A 14,418-nucleotide genomic window follows, 5' to 3' on the forward strand; every position below is an offset into this window, starting at 1 on the left:
ACATCCCATCCTCTCAGTGAAAATGTTCCTATGCTCTATCACAGCACGGCTAATCATCTGTCGGTTCTCAATCAGGTTGGAATAGAATCCCTTGATTCTTTTGCGTTTGTCATCACGCCCAGCCTTCAGAAGTTTGAAGCTCGTCACAGTCATTCAATCCCAGAATCCTACTCGGAATACCATAGACAAGGTTTAGACTTTCCGGATCCTCATGAATGCTGCCATCTATCTAACTTATACCACAAAGATTCTGTTGGGAAATCTAAGAGATATGCGCCCGGCCTAGAGTAGAACGGAAGTGGTTGTCAGTCACGCGCGTTCATAGGTGAGAATGATGATGAGTGTCACGGATCATCACATTCATCAAAGTGTTGTGCAACGTAAATCTTGGAATAAGAATAAGAGAGAATTGAATAGAAAGTAATAATAATTGTATTGAAACTTTGAGGTACAGCAGAGCTCCACACCCTTAATCTATGGTGTGCAGAAACTCCACCGTTGAAAATACATAAGTGAAAGGTTCAGGCATGGCCGAATGGCCAGCCCCCTAAAACGTGCTCAATGGCCTCCTAAGATGAAGAATAAAACAAAGCTGAGACCAAAGATGAAACGTGGTCAAAAGACGACTAATACACTAGTAAAAAGTCTTATTTATACTAAACTAGCTACTAGGGTTTACATGAGTAAGTAATTGATGCATAAATCCACTTTCGGGGCCCACTTGGTGTATGCTTGGGCTGAGCTTGATCTATCCACGAGCTAACGCTTTTCTTGGAGTTGAACTCCAAGTTATAACGTGTTTTGGGCGTTCAACTTCGGATCATGACGTGTTTCTGGCGTTTAACTCCAGACAGCAGCATGTACTTGGCATTCAACGCCAAGTTACGTCGTCAATTTCCGAATAAAGTATGGACTATTATATATTTCTGGAAAGCTCTGAATGTCTACTTTCCAACGCCATTGAGAGCGCGCCTTTTGGAGTTCTGTAGCTCCAGAAAATTCATTTTGAGTACAGGGAGGTCAGATTCCAACAGCATCAGCAGTCCTTTTGTCAGCCTTTTTCAGAGTTTTGCTCAATTCCCTCAATTTCAGCCAGAAATTACCTGAAATCACAGAAAAACACACAAACTCATAGTAAAGTCCAGAAATGTGAATTTAACATAAAAACTAATGAAAACATCCCTAAAAGTAACTTGAACTTACTAAAAACTACCTAAAAACAATGCCAAAAAGCGTATAAATTATCCGCTCATCACAACACCAAACTTAAATTGTTACTTGTCCCCAAGCAACTGAAAATCAAATAGGATAAAAAGAAGAGAATATACTATAAATTCCATAATATCAATGAATATTAATTATAATTAGATGAGCGGGACTTGTAGCTTTTTGCTCCTGAATAGTTTTGGCATCTCACTTTTTCCTTTGAAGTTCTGAATGATTGGCTTCTTTAGGAACTTAGAATTTCGGATAGTGTTATTGAATTTCCTAGTTAAGTATGTTGATTCTTGAACACAGCTACTTATGAGTCTTGGCCGTGGCCCTAAGCACTTTGTTTTCCAGTATTACCACCGGATACATAAATGTCACAGACACATAACTGGGTGAACCTTTTCAGATTGTGACTTAGCTTTGGTAAAGTCCCCAGTTAGTGGTGTCCAGAGCTCTTAAGCACACTCTTTTGCTTTGGATCACGACTTTAACCACTCAGTCTCAAGCTTTTCACTTGGACCTTCATGACACAAGCACATGGTTAGGGATAGCTTGATTTAGCCGCTTAGGCCTGGATTTTTATTTCCTTGGGCCCTCCTATCCATTGATGCTCAAAGCCTTGGATCCTTTTTACCCTTGCCTTTTGGTTTTAAGGGCTATTGGCTTTTTCTGCTTGCTTTTTTCTTTTTCTTTCTAATTTTTTTTCGCCAGCTTTTGCTATTCACTGCTTTTTCTTGCTTCAAGAATCAATTTCATGATTTTTTTAGATTATCAATAACATTTCTCTTTGTTCATCATTCTTTCAAGAGCCAACAATTTTAACATTCATAAACAAAAAGATAAAAAATATACACTGTTCAATCATTCATTCAGAAAACAAAAAGTATTGTCACCACATCAATATAATTAAACTAAATTCAAGGATAAATTCGAAATTCATGTACTTCTTGTTATTTTGAATTAAAACATATTTCATTTAAGAGAGGTGAAGGATTAATGGATTTTATTCATAGCTTTAAGGCATAGTTACTACATACTAATGATCATGAAGTAGAGACACAAAACATAGATAAGCATACAACATAAAAAAAACAAAAAACAGAAGAAATAAGAACAAGGAATGAATCCACCTTAGTGGCGTCTTCTTCTTGAAGGACCAATGATGTTCTTAAGCTCTTCTATGTCCCTTCCTTGCCTTTGTTGCTCTTCCCTCATTGCTCTTTGATCTTCTCTTATCTCTTGGAGAATGATGGAGTGCTCATGATGTTCCACCCTTAATTGTTCCACATTGTGGCTCAAATCTTCTAAGGAGGTGTTGAGTTGTTCCCAATAGTTGTTGGGAGGAAAGTGCATCCCTTGAGGCATCTCAGGGATTTCGTGATGATGAGCTTCCTCATGCATCTCTTGAGAACCGTGAAGGGTCTCTCTTGCTTGCTCCATCCTCTTCTTGGTGATGGGCTTATCCTCTTCAATGAGGATGTCTCCTTCTATGATAACTCCAGCTGAGTAACACAGATGGCAAATAAGGTGAGGGAAAGCTAGCCGTGCCATGGTGGAGGGCTTGTCGGCTATTTTGTAGATTTCATTGGAGATGACCTCATGAACTTCTACTTCCTCTCCAATCATGATGCTATGAATCATGATGGCCCGATCCACAGTAACTTCAGATCGGTTGCTAGTAGGAATGATGGAGCGTTGAATGAACTCCAACCATCCTCTAGCCACAGGCTTGAGGTCCAGTCTTCTTAGTTAGACTGGCTTGCCTTTGGAGTCTCTCTTCCATTGAGCTCCTTCCACACATATGTCCATAAGGACTTGGTCCAACCTTTGATTAAAGTTGACCCTTCTAGTGTAGGGGCGTTCATCTCCTTGCATCATGGGCAAGTGAAACGCCAATCTCACATTCTTCGGACTAAAATCTAAGTATTTCCCCCGAACCATTGTGAGATAATTCTTTGGACTCGGGTTCATACTTTGATCATGGTTCCTAGTGATCCATGCATTGGCATAGAACTCTTGAACCATTAAGATTCCGACTTGTTGCATGGGGTTGGTTAGGACTTCCCAACCTCTTCTTCGGATTTCATGTCGGATCTCCGGATACTCATTTTTCTTGAGCTTGAAAGGGACCTCAGGGATCACCTTCTTCTTTGCCACAACATCATAGAAGTGGTCTCGATGGCTCTTGGAGATGAATCTTTCCATCTCCCATGACTCGGAGGTGGAAGCTTTTGTCTTCCCTTTTCCTTTTCTAGAGGATTCTCCGGCCTAAGGTGCCATTGATGGTAATGGAAAAACAAAAAAAGCTTATGCTTTTACCACACCAAACTTAAAATATTGCTCGCCCTCGAGCAAGAGAAAAAAGAAGAGAAGAAGAAGAAGAAGAAGAAAATGGAGGAGAGTGAGGGGAGATGTGGGTTCGGTCAAGGTATGGAAAAGGGGTTTGTGTTGTGTGAAAATGAAGTAGAATGGAAGGGTATATATAGGGAGAGGGGAGAGGGTATGTTCGGCCATTTAGGGTGGGAATGGGTGGGAAAATGTTTTTGAATTTTGAAGGTAGGTGGGGTTTATGGGGAAGAGTGGATGGATATGAGTGGTGAAGGAGGTGATTGGGAAGAGAGATTGAGGTGATTGGTGAAGGGTTTTTGGGAAGTGTGACATGGGAAAGAATAAAACTAGGATTAGGAGGTAAGGTGGGAATATAGTAGGTGGGGATCCTGTGGGGTCCACAGATCCTGAGGTGATCCTGTGGGGTCCACAGATCCTGAGGTGTCAAGGAATTCCATCCCTGCACCAAATAGGCATGTAAATTGCCTTTGCACACCATTCTGGCGTTTAAACGCCGTGTGGTGCACATTCTGGGCGTTCAACACCCATGTAAAGCATGTTTCTGGCGTTGAACGCCAGTTTCATGCTTGTTACTGGCGTTCAGCGCCAGCTTTTCTTCTCTAGGCACATTCCTGGCGTTCAGCGCCAGAATGTTGCTTGTTTCTGGCGTTCAGTGCCAGAATGATGCTCTGTTCTGGCGTTGAACGCCGGCCAGATGCATCTTACTGGCGTTGAACGCCAGCCTGTGCTTCCTCTAGGGTGTGATTTTTTTCTTCTGCTGTTTTTGATTCTGTTTTTAATTTTTATGATTTTTTCGTGACTCCTCATGATCATGTACCTAATAAACACAAAATAACAATAAAATAGAATAAAATAAAAATTAGATAAATAAAATTGGGTTGCCTCCCAACAAGCGCTTCTTTAATGTCAATAGCTTGACAGTGGCTCTCATGGAGCCACAAGGTGATCAGGTCAATGTTGTATAGTCCCAACACCAAACTTAGAGTTTGGATATGGGGTCTTAACACCAAACTTAGAGTTTGGTTGTGGCTTCCCAACACTAAACTTAGAGTTTGACTGTGGGGGCTCTTCTTGACTCTGAACTGAGAGAAGCTCCTCATGCTTACTCTCTTTTGTCACAGAGGGATGGCCATGTGCCTTAAACACAAGGTAGTCCCCATTCAATTGAAGGACTAATTCACCTCTGTTGACATCTATCACAGCTCCTGCTGTGGCTAGGAAAGGTCTTCCAAGGATGATGCATTCATCATCTTCCTTCCTAGTGTCTAAGATTATGAAATCAGCAGGGATGTAAAGGCCTTCAACCTTTACTAACACATCCTCCACTATTCCATAAGCTTGTCTCAATGACTTGTCTACCAATTGTAATGAGAACAAGGCAGGTTGTACCTCAATGATCCCCAGCTTCTCCATTATAGAGAGTGGCATAAGATTTATCCCTGACCCCAGATCACACAGAGCTTTTGCAAAGGTCATGGTGCCTATGGTACAAGGTATCAAAAACTTGCCAGGATCTTCTTTCTTTTGAGGTAAAATTTGCTAAATCCAGGTATATAGTTCATTAATGAGCAAGGGAGGTTCACTTTCCCAAGTCTCATTACCAAACATCTTGGCATTCAGCTTCATGATAGCTCCTAGATATTGAGCAACTTGCTCTCCAGTTACATCTTCATCCTCTTCAGAGGAAGAATAGTCTTCAGAGCTCATGAATGGCAGAAGGAGATTTAATGGAATCTCTATGGTTTCTATATGAGCCTCAGATTCCTGTGGATCCTTAATGGGAAACTCCTTCTTGCTTGAGGGACTTCCCAGGAGGTCTTCCTCACTAGGATTTTCGTCCTCCTCCTCCCTTGTGCATTCGGCCATATTGATTATATCAATGGCCTTGCACTCTCCTTTTGGATTCTCTTCTGTATTGCTTGGGAGAATACTGGGAGGAGTTTCAATGACTTTCTTATTCAGCTGGCCCACTTGTGCCTCCAGATTTCTGATGGAGGATCTTGTTTCACTCATGAAACTGAAAGTAGCCCTTGACAGATCAGAGACTAGATTGGCTAAATTAGAAGTGTTTTGTTCAGAATTCTCTGTCTGTTGCTGAGAAGATGATGAAAAAGGCTTGCTATTGCCCAGCCTATTGCGTCCACCATTGTTAAAGCCTTGTTGAGGCTTTTGTTGATCCTTCCATGAGAAATTTGGATGATTTCTCCATGATGAGTTATAGGTGTTTCCATAAGGTTCACCCATATAATTAACCTCTGCCATGGCAGGGTTCTCAGGATCATAAGCTTCTTCAGAAGCTGCCTCCTTAGTACTGTTGGATGCATGTTGCCATCCATTCAGACTTTGAGAGATCATGTTGACTTGTTGAGTCAACACTTTGTTCTGAGCCAATATGGCATTCAGAGCATCAATTTCAAGAACTCCTTTCTTCTGAGGTATCCCATTATTCACGGAATTCCTCTCAGAAGTGTACATGAATTGGTTGTTTGCAACCATGTCAATGAGTTCTTGAGCCTCTTCAGGCATTTTCTTTAGGTGAATAGATCCACCTGCAGAATGGTCCAATGACATTTTCGAAAATTCAGAGAGACCATAATAGAATATATCTAATATGGTCCATTCTGAAAACATGTCAGATGGACATCTTTTGGTCAGCTGCTTGTATCTTTCCCAAGCTTCATAGAGGGATTCACCATCTTTTTGTTTGAAGGTTTGAACATCTACTCTCAACTTAATCAGCTTTTGAGAAGGAAAGAATTTATCCAAGAAGGCTGTGACCAGCTTATCCCAGGAGTCTAGGCTATCCTTAGGTTGTGAATCCAACCATATTCTAGCTCTGTCTCTTATAGAAAAAGGGAAAAGCATGAGTCTGTAGACTTCAGGATCAACTCCATTCGTTTTTACAATCTCACAGATCTGCAAGAACTCAGTTAAAAACTGATAAGGATCTTCAGATGGAAGTCCATAAAACTTGCAGTTTTGTTGCATTAAGGCAACTAGCTGAGGTTTCAGCTCAAAGTTGTTGGCTCCAATGGCAGGAATGGAGATGATTCTTCCATCAAATTTGGATGATGGCTTTGTGAAGTCACCAAGCATTCTCCTTGCATTATTATTATTGGGTTCGGCTGCCATCTCCTTCTCTTGTTCGAAATTTTCTTAAAGGTTACTTTTGGATTGTTGTAATTTAGCTTCTCTTAGTTTCCTCTTCAAAGTCCTTTCAGGTTCTGGATCAATTTCAACAAGAGTGCCTTTTTTCCTGTTCCTGCTCATATGAAAGAGAAGAAAACAAGAAAGGGAAGAGGAATCCTCTATGTCACAGTATAGAGATTCCTTTATGTTAGTAGAAAAAGAAAAGGGAGAAGAGTGAAGAAGAATGGATTCGGATTTTTAGATGGAGAGAGGTGAGGAGAAGTGTTAGTAATTAAATAATTAAATAGAATAAGAAAAGAGAAGAAAAATTTCGAAAATAATTTTTAAAAAAAAGGGATTAGTGATTTTCGAAAATTAGAGATAAATGTAATTAAAATTAAAACATGAAACATTTAGTTAATTAAATAGAATTTTTGAAAAAGAGAGAGATATTTTCGAAAATTGAAGAGGGAAAAGTAGTTAGGTGGTTTTGAAAAAGATAATAAACAAACACAAAGTTAGTTAGTTGATTGAAAAAGATTTGAAATTAAATTTTAAAAGGATAAGAAGATAAGAAGTTAGATAAGATATTTTGAAATCAAATTTTGAAAAAGATAAAATTTTGAGAAGGATAAGATAAAAAGATAAGATAAAAATTTTAATAAAAAGATATTTTGAAAAAGATTTAATTTTTAAAATGACTTAACTAACAAGAAACTACAAGATAAGATTCTAGAATTTAAAGATTGAACCTTTCTTAACAAGAAAGTAACAAACTTCAAATTTTTTGAATCAATCACATTAATTGTTAGCATATTTTCGAAAATTTGATATAAAGATAAGAAAAAGATTTTGAAAGTGATTTGAAAAATATTTTTGAAATTTTTGAAAAAGAGAAAATTTGAAAAGATATGATTTTGAAAGTGATATGATTTTTGAAAAAAAATTTGAAAAGATAAGATTTTTAAATTTTTGAAAATTTGACTTGACTTGTAAGAAACAACTAATTTTAAAAAATTTTTGACCAAGTCAACCCAAAATTTCGAAAATTTGGAGGGAAATAAGGAAAAGATATATATATTTTTGAATTTTTTTAATTATGAGAGAGAAAAACAACAAAAATACTCAATGCATGAAATTTTTAGATCAAAACATTGAATGCATGCAAGAATGCTATGAATGTCAAGATGAACACCAAGAACACTTTGAAGATCATGATGAACATCAAGAACATATTTTTGAAAAATTTTTGATGCAAATAAAACATGCAAGACACCAAACTTAGAAATCTTTAATGCATGGATACTAACAAACAAACAAAATGCATAAGAAAAACAACAAACAACATAAAGTACGAAAACATCAAGATCAAACAAGAGGACTTATCAAGAACAACTTGAAGATCATGAAGAACACTATGAATGCATGGAATTTTCGAAAAATGCAAGAAAAATTTTTAAAGCATGCAATTGACACCAAACTTAAAAATTGACTCAAGACTCAAACAAGAAACACAAAATATTTTTTATTTTTATGATTTTCTAATTTTTTTGGATTTTTATTAATTTTTTTTCGAAAATATTTTTGGAAAAACGAAAAAGAAAAGAAAAATTTTGAAAAAGTTTTGAAAAGAAAATTACCTAATCTGAGCAACAAGATGAACCGTTAGTTGTCCATACTCGAACAATCCCCGGCAACGGCGCCAAAAACTTGGTGGACGAAATTGTGATCACATCAATGTAGTATTCTTTGTTGTTGTATGGGATCATTATTATGGCACCTATGTGTGGACACAACTCCGTTCAACTTAACCAGCAAGTGTACTGGGTCATCCAAGTAATACCTTACGTGAGTAATGGTCGATCCCACAGAGATTGTTGGTATGAAGCAAGCTATGGTCACCTTGTAAATCTCAGTTAGGCAGATTAAATTGGTTTATGGATTTTCGAATAATTAATAATAAACAGAAAATAAAATAAGATAGAAATACTTATGTAAATCAATAGTGAAAATTTCAGATAGGCGTATGGAGATGCTGTGCTCCTCTTGAATCTCTACTTTCTCATTGCTTTCATCCAATCCTTCTTACTCTTTTCCATGGCAAGCTGTATGTAGGGCACCACCGTTGTCAATGGCTACATCCCATCTTCTCAGTGAAAACGTTCCTATGCTCTGTCACAGCACGGCTAATCATCTGTCGGTTCTCAATCAGGTTGGAATAGAATCCCTTGATTCTTTTGCGTTTGTCATCACGCCTAGCCTTCAAAAGTTTGAAGCTCATCACAGTCATTCAATCCCAGAATCCTACTCGGAATACCATAGACAAGGTTTAGACTTTCCGGATCCTCATGAATGCCGCCATCTATCTAACTTATACCACGAAGATTCTGTTGGGGAATCTAAGAGATATGCGCCCAGCCTAGAGTAGAACGGAAGTGGTTGTCAGTCACGCGCGTTCATAGGTGAGAATGATGATGAGTGTCACGGATCATCACATTCATCAAAGTGTTGTGCAACGTATATCTTGGAATAAGAATAAGAGAGAATTGAATAGAAAGTAATAATAATTGTATTGAAACTTTGAGGTACAGCAGAGCTCCACACCCTTAATCTATGGTGTGCAGAAACTCCACCGTTGAAAATACATAAGTGAAAGGTTTAGGCATGGCCGAATGGCCAGCCCCCTAAAACGTGCTCAATGGCCTCCTAAGATGAAGAATAAAACAAAGCTGAGACCAAAGATGAAACGTGGTCAAAAGACAACTAATACACTAGTAAAAAGTCTTATTTATACTAAACTAGCTACTAGGGTTTACATGAGTAAGTAATTGATGCATAAATCCACTTTCGGGGCCCACTTGGTGTATGCTTGGGCTGAGTTTGATCTATCCACGAGCTAAGGCTTTTTTTGGAGTTGAACTCCAAGTTATAACGTGTTTTGGGCGTTCAACTCCACATCATGACGTGTTTCTGGCGTTTAACTCCAGACAGCAGCATGTACTTGGCGTTCAACACCAAGTTACGTCATTAATTTCCGAATAAAGTATGAACTATTATATATTTCTGGAAAGCTCTGGATGTCTACTTTCCAACGCCGTTGAGAGCGCGCCTTTTGGAGGTTTTGTAGCTCTAGAAAATCCATTTTGAGTGCAGGGAGGTCAGATTCCAACAGCATCAGCAGTCCTTTTGTCAGCCTTTTTCAGAGTTTTGCTCAAGTCCCTCAATTTCAGCCAGAAATTACCTGAAATCACAGAAAAACACACAAACTCATAGTAAAGTCCAGAAATGTGAATTTAACATAAAAACTAATGAAAACATCCCTAAAAGTAGCTTGAACTTACTAAAAACTACCTAAAAACAATGCCAAAAAGCGTATAAATTATCCGCTCATCACGTATGCACACCTTTGTACGCACGCACACCCTATGATTTTTAGAAAACATGCGTACGGACACACTGGTGCATATGCACACACAGGGATATGCCTACTGTTGAGAGCGTTCGCACACTCTGGTGCACGCACACACTCTGTGAAATTTGCAAGTTGTGCGTATGCACAACATCATGCATACACACAAGCTGGGAAAAATATTCTGGGCATGCGTACGCACAGCCATATGCATACGCACACTGCCTTGTTTTCAATGAAAACCTTTTTTTAACTGTCTTACCATCCTAGCAAGCTTGCAAAAATTCGTAATTCTTATTTAAAATCTTTTTACCAGTTTAGGGTCTTGAATCAAAGGAGAAAACAATAAAGTAATAACAAGGGAATTTTTAGTTATGAGTTTAGAGCCGGTAACATAGGTTTTTGGAAGGTCCGTGTAAATCCTAGCTTGAATGGGTGATGGCTGAGTTGTGAAGTATAGGGTTGAATAGATTTTTGAGAAATGGGAGTGCTTATTATGAATCTGAGAAGTTGGAAACCAGTGATGGTTATGATGATTTGAAAACTTGGAAAGGAATGATAAAATTATTGGATTATATGGGAGTGTGCGGAGCCTATATCTCCGGCGTGGCAGTCTTTCTGCTACATAAATGTGTGGAGCCTATATCTCTAGTGTGGGAGTCTTTCTGCTGAATGAGTGTGCACAGTCTATATCTCCGGTGTGGCAGTTTTTCTGCCGCAAGAGTGTGTCCAACACTATATATTTGGAATAATTTATGATGAGACAGTTGTTGTTGTTTCCTTCCTTACTTCATGGCATAGCAGATTTCTCTGCTGCATGAGTGTACAAAGCCTATATCTTTAGGCGTGGCAGGAAGGCTACATCCGAGAGGATGTGTCGGGTTGGCATTTATGGACCGACAAGTGATATCACAAGCCAATAAGAAAGGCATTCATCATATGCATCTTTTACTTCTTTGTGTGCTTTACTTAATTTCTGTTATGCCTAAATGAATCACATGTTTACTTGCTAATTGTTCTATTTGCTGTACATGTACTTTTCTTGTGCTTTACTTGTCTGCATTACCATGTGTGTTCTTCTGGGATTCAGGAGGCTTGGTAGGTGGTGGTGATGGGATCGCATGGAGGTTAGGCTGGCGAAGACTGTGGGACGACAGTGCTATGTTTGTTAGAAATCCCTTAAGATGGAATATCCTGTTTATGGTTTAAGTTATTTATTTACTCTAAGCTTGAATATATGTATCGGTGTGGAGTTCTAGGATTGCCTTTGGCATCCTGGAACCTTACATCTTATATATCGGGCACTATAACCATACTGAGAACTTCCGGTTCTCATACCATATGTTGTTGTTGTTTTTTAGATGCAGGTCGTAACCCACCTCAGTGAGTTGCAAGATAGTGACAGAGCGGAGGATCTCATGATCTATTATGGTATTTTGATTATTTTGTTATAGTACTTTCTCTTTCCTTTTTATTTTAGACTTTATGTCCTTAGAGGCTTGATTTGAAAGATAAGTTGTATAAGCTGTGTTAAACTTCAAAACTCTATTGTATTCAGTTTGACTAGCCGGTTTAAACTCTGCAGGCTGTGACTAGTCCTCTTTTTGGTATTCTGTCACTATATTATGTCTTGTTTTGTGTGTACCTATGCGTTTAGTTGTCGTGTATGAACGCTTTGCGTTTCGTAATTCAACTTTACGTGACTTTGAGCTTTATTCCTTCATCGAGCTTCTAGTTATATATATTTTTGGACATATTATATATATATATATATATTATAAGCTTTAGAACTGTCATGGCACATTGTTATTTTTTGCTTTACGGCTAGAGGTAAGGCTTAGGGTAACAGGGTGTTACATAGATGCCCTCTTCAAGTTAGCCAGCACCAAGCCAGGGGGCAGAAATAAAAGTCTCATCTTGGAAACTCTCCACGTACCATCAGTATCAAAGGGAAAAGACAACTCAGACACAATCACCATATTCAACCAAAATTTAGGATGGATGACCACTACAGTCAACTATCTTAAATTAGATGTCCTTCCTAAAGACGAAAAAAAAGTCTCAAAGACTCATAAGGGAAGCACAAAATTATACCTTGGTCCACAATGTTTTATATAAAAGAGGGATATCAACACCCCTCCTAAAGTGCGTCCCGACCTCTAATACGAAAGAAGTCCTAGAAAAAGTACACAATGGCATATATGGGAACTACTTGGGAGCCCGATCATTAGCCAAAAGGGTAATCCGAGCCGACTTCTTTTGGCCGACCTTACAAAAAGAAGCGGCCGAGTTTGTCAAAAAGTGTCCACCTTGCTAGAAGCATGCCAACTTTCATGTTACACCTCTCGAAGAGCTTATTAGCATCACCTCACCATGACCATTTGCAAAATGGGGTCTCGATCTCATTGGACCATTCCCTGAAGCTCTAGGACAAGAAAAATATCTCATAGTAGGGATTGATTATTTTACTAAGTGGATCAAGGCAGAACCATTAGCAATCATCACGGCCCAGCAAAGTTAGAAGTTTCTCTGCAAGAACATTGTCACAAGGTTCGGACTTTCCCGCTCCATTACCATGGACAATGGAACCCAATATACCGACGCGACCTTTATAAACTTGGTGGCCAGCCTCAAGATAAAGCACCAATTCACATTGGTGGAACATCCTCAGGCCAATGGACAAACTAAATCTGCAAACAAAGTCATATTGGCCGGGTTGAAGCACCGATTACAAGACACAAAGGGAGAATGGGCAGACGAGCTTCCTCAAGTCTTATGGGCATATCAGACAACTCCTTATTCTACAACAGAGGAGTCACCTTTTTGACTTGCTTAGGGAATGGAAACCATAATTCCTTTAGAAATCGCTGAAGAATCTCCAAGGGTTATATTCTATAATAAAAGGGCAAATATCCAAGTATAGCAGGAAGAGCTCGAGTTCCTCCTAAAAGTTTGAAAACAAGCTTGAATGAAAGAGGAAGCACTAAAACAAAGGATGGCTCAGAAGTACAATCAGAGGATAATCAAAAGAAGCTTTACCACGAACGACTTTATACTGATCCGAAATGACACCGCAATTCAGACGTCGGGTGACAAAAAGCTAGCTGCAAACTGGAAAGGACCTGATGAGCGGATAATTTATACGCTTTTTGGCATTGTTTTTAGATATTTTTTAGTAGGATCTAGCTACCTTTTAGTATATTTTTATTATTTTTTAAGCAAAATTCACATTTCTGGACTTTACTTTGAGTTTGTGTGTTTTTCTGTCATTTTAGGTATTTTTTGGCTGGAATTGAGAGACTTGAGCAAAAATCTGATTCAGAGGCTGAAAAAAGGCTGCTGATGCTGTTGGATTCTGACCTCCCTGCACTCAAAATGGATTTTTTGGAGCTACAGAAACCCAAATGGCGTGCTCTCAATTGCGTTAGAAAGTAGACATCCTGTGCTTTCCAGAAATATATAATAATCCATACTTTGCTCGAGTTTTGATGACGCAAATTGGCATTCAAACACCAACTTTCTGCCCTATTCTGGCGTTAAACGCCAGAAACAGGATATAAGCTGCAGTTAAATGCCCCAACTGGCATAAAAATTGGTGTTTAACTCCAAGAAAAGTCTCTACACATGAAAGCTTCAATTCTTAGTCCAAGCACACACCAAGTGGGCTCGGAAGTGGATTTCTGTATCATTTACTTATTTCTGTAACCCTAGTAACTAGTTTAGTATAAATAGAACTTTTTACTATTGTATTCATATCTTTAGATCATTTTTGAGACTACCTGAGGATCACTTTTGATCTCTTGATCACACTTTGGGAGGCTGGCCATTCGGCCATGCCTAGACCTTCATCACTTATGTATTTTCAACGGTGGAGTTTCTACACACCATAGATTAAGGTGTGGAGCTCTACTGTTCCTCGAGTATTAATGCAAAGTACTATTGTTCTTCTATTCAATTCATGCTTATTTTGATTCCAAGATATTCATTCACACACAAGAACATGATGAATGTGATGATCAAGTGACACTCATCACCATTCTCACTTATGAACGCGTGCTTGACAAACACTTCCGTTCTACATGAAAACAAGCTTGAAAGCATATCTCTTGGGTCTCTAATCAGATTTACATAGACTCCTCTCTGACAATGGGGCATCTGAATCCGAGATTAGAATCTTCGTGGTATAGGCTAGAATCAATTGGCAGAATTCGTGAGATCCGGAAAGTTTAAACCTTGTCTGTGGTATTCCGAGTAGGATCTGGGAAGGGATGACTGTGACGAGCTTCAAACTCACGACTGTGGGGCGTAGTGACAGATGC

At 38.7% G+C, this 14,418-nt stretch overlaps 1 non-coding gene across 1 annotated transcript; it reads left to right on the forward strand.

Moving 5' to 3' along the window:
• Positions 1 to 6,190: 6,190 nt before the first annotated feature.
• Positions 6,191 to 6,294, forward strand: LOC130942343 (small nucleolar RNA R71). Its single transcript, XR_009070917.1, has one exon. It is a non-coding gene; the product is annotated as a small nucleolar RNA R71 (small nucleolar RNA).
• Positions 6,295 to 14,418: the final 8,124 nt, after the last annotated feature.

Source organism: Arachis stenosperma, chromosome 7, assembly GCF_014773155.1.
Source record: "Arachis stenosperma cultivar V10309 chromosome 7, arast.V10309.gnm1.PFL2, whole genome shotgun sequence".
NCBI classification, from domain to species: domain Eukaryota; kingdom Viridiplantae; phylum Streptophyta; class Magnoliopsida; order Fabales; family Fabaceae; genus Arachis; species Arachis stenosperma.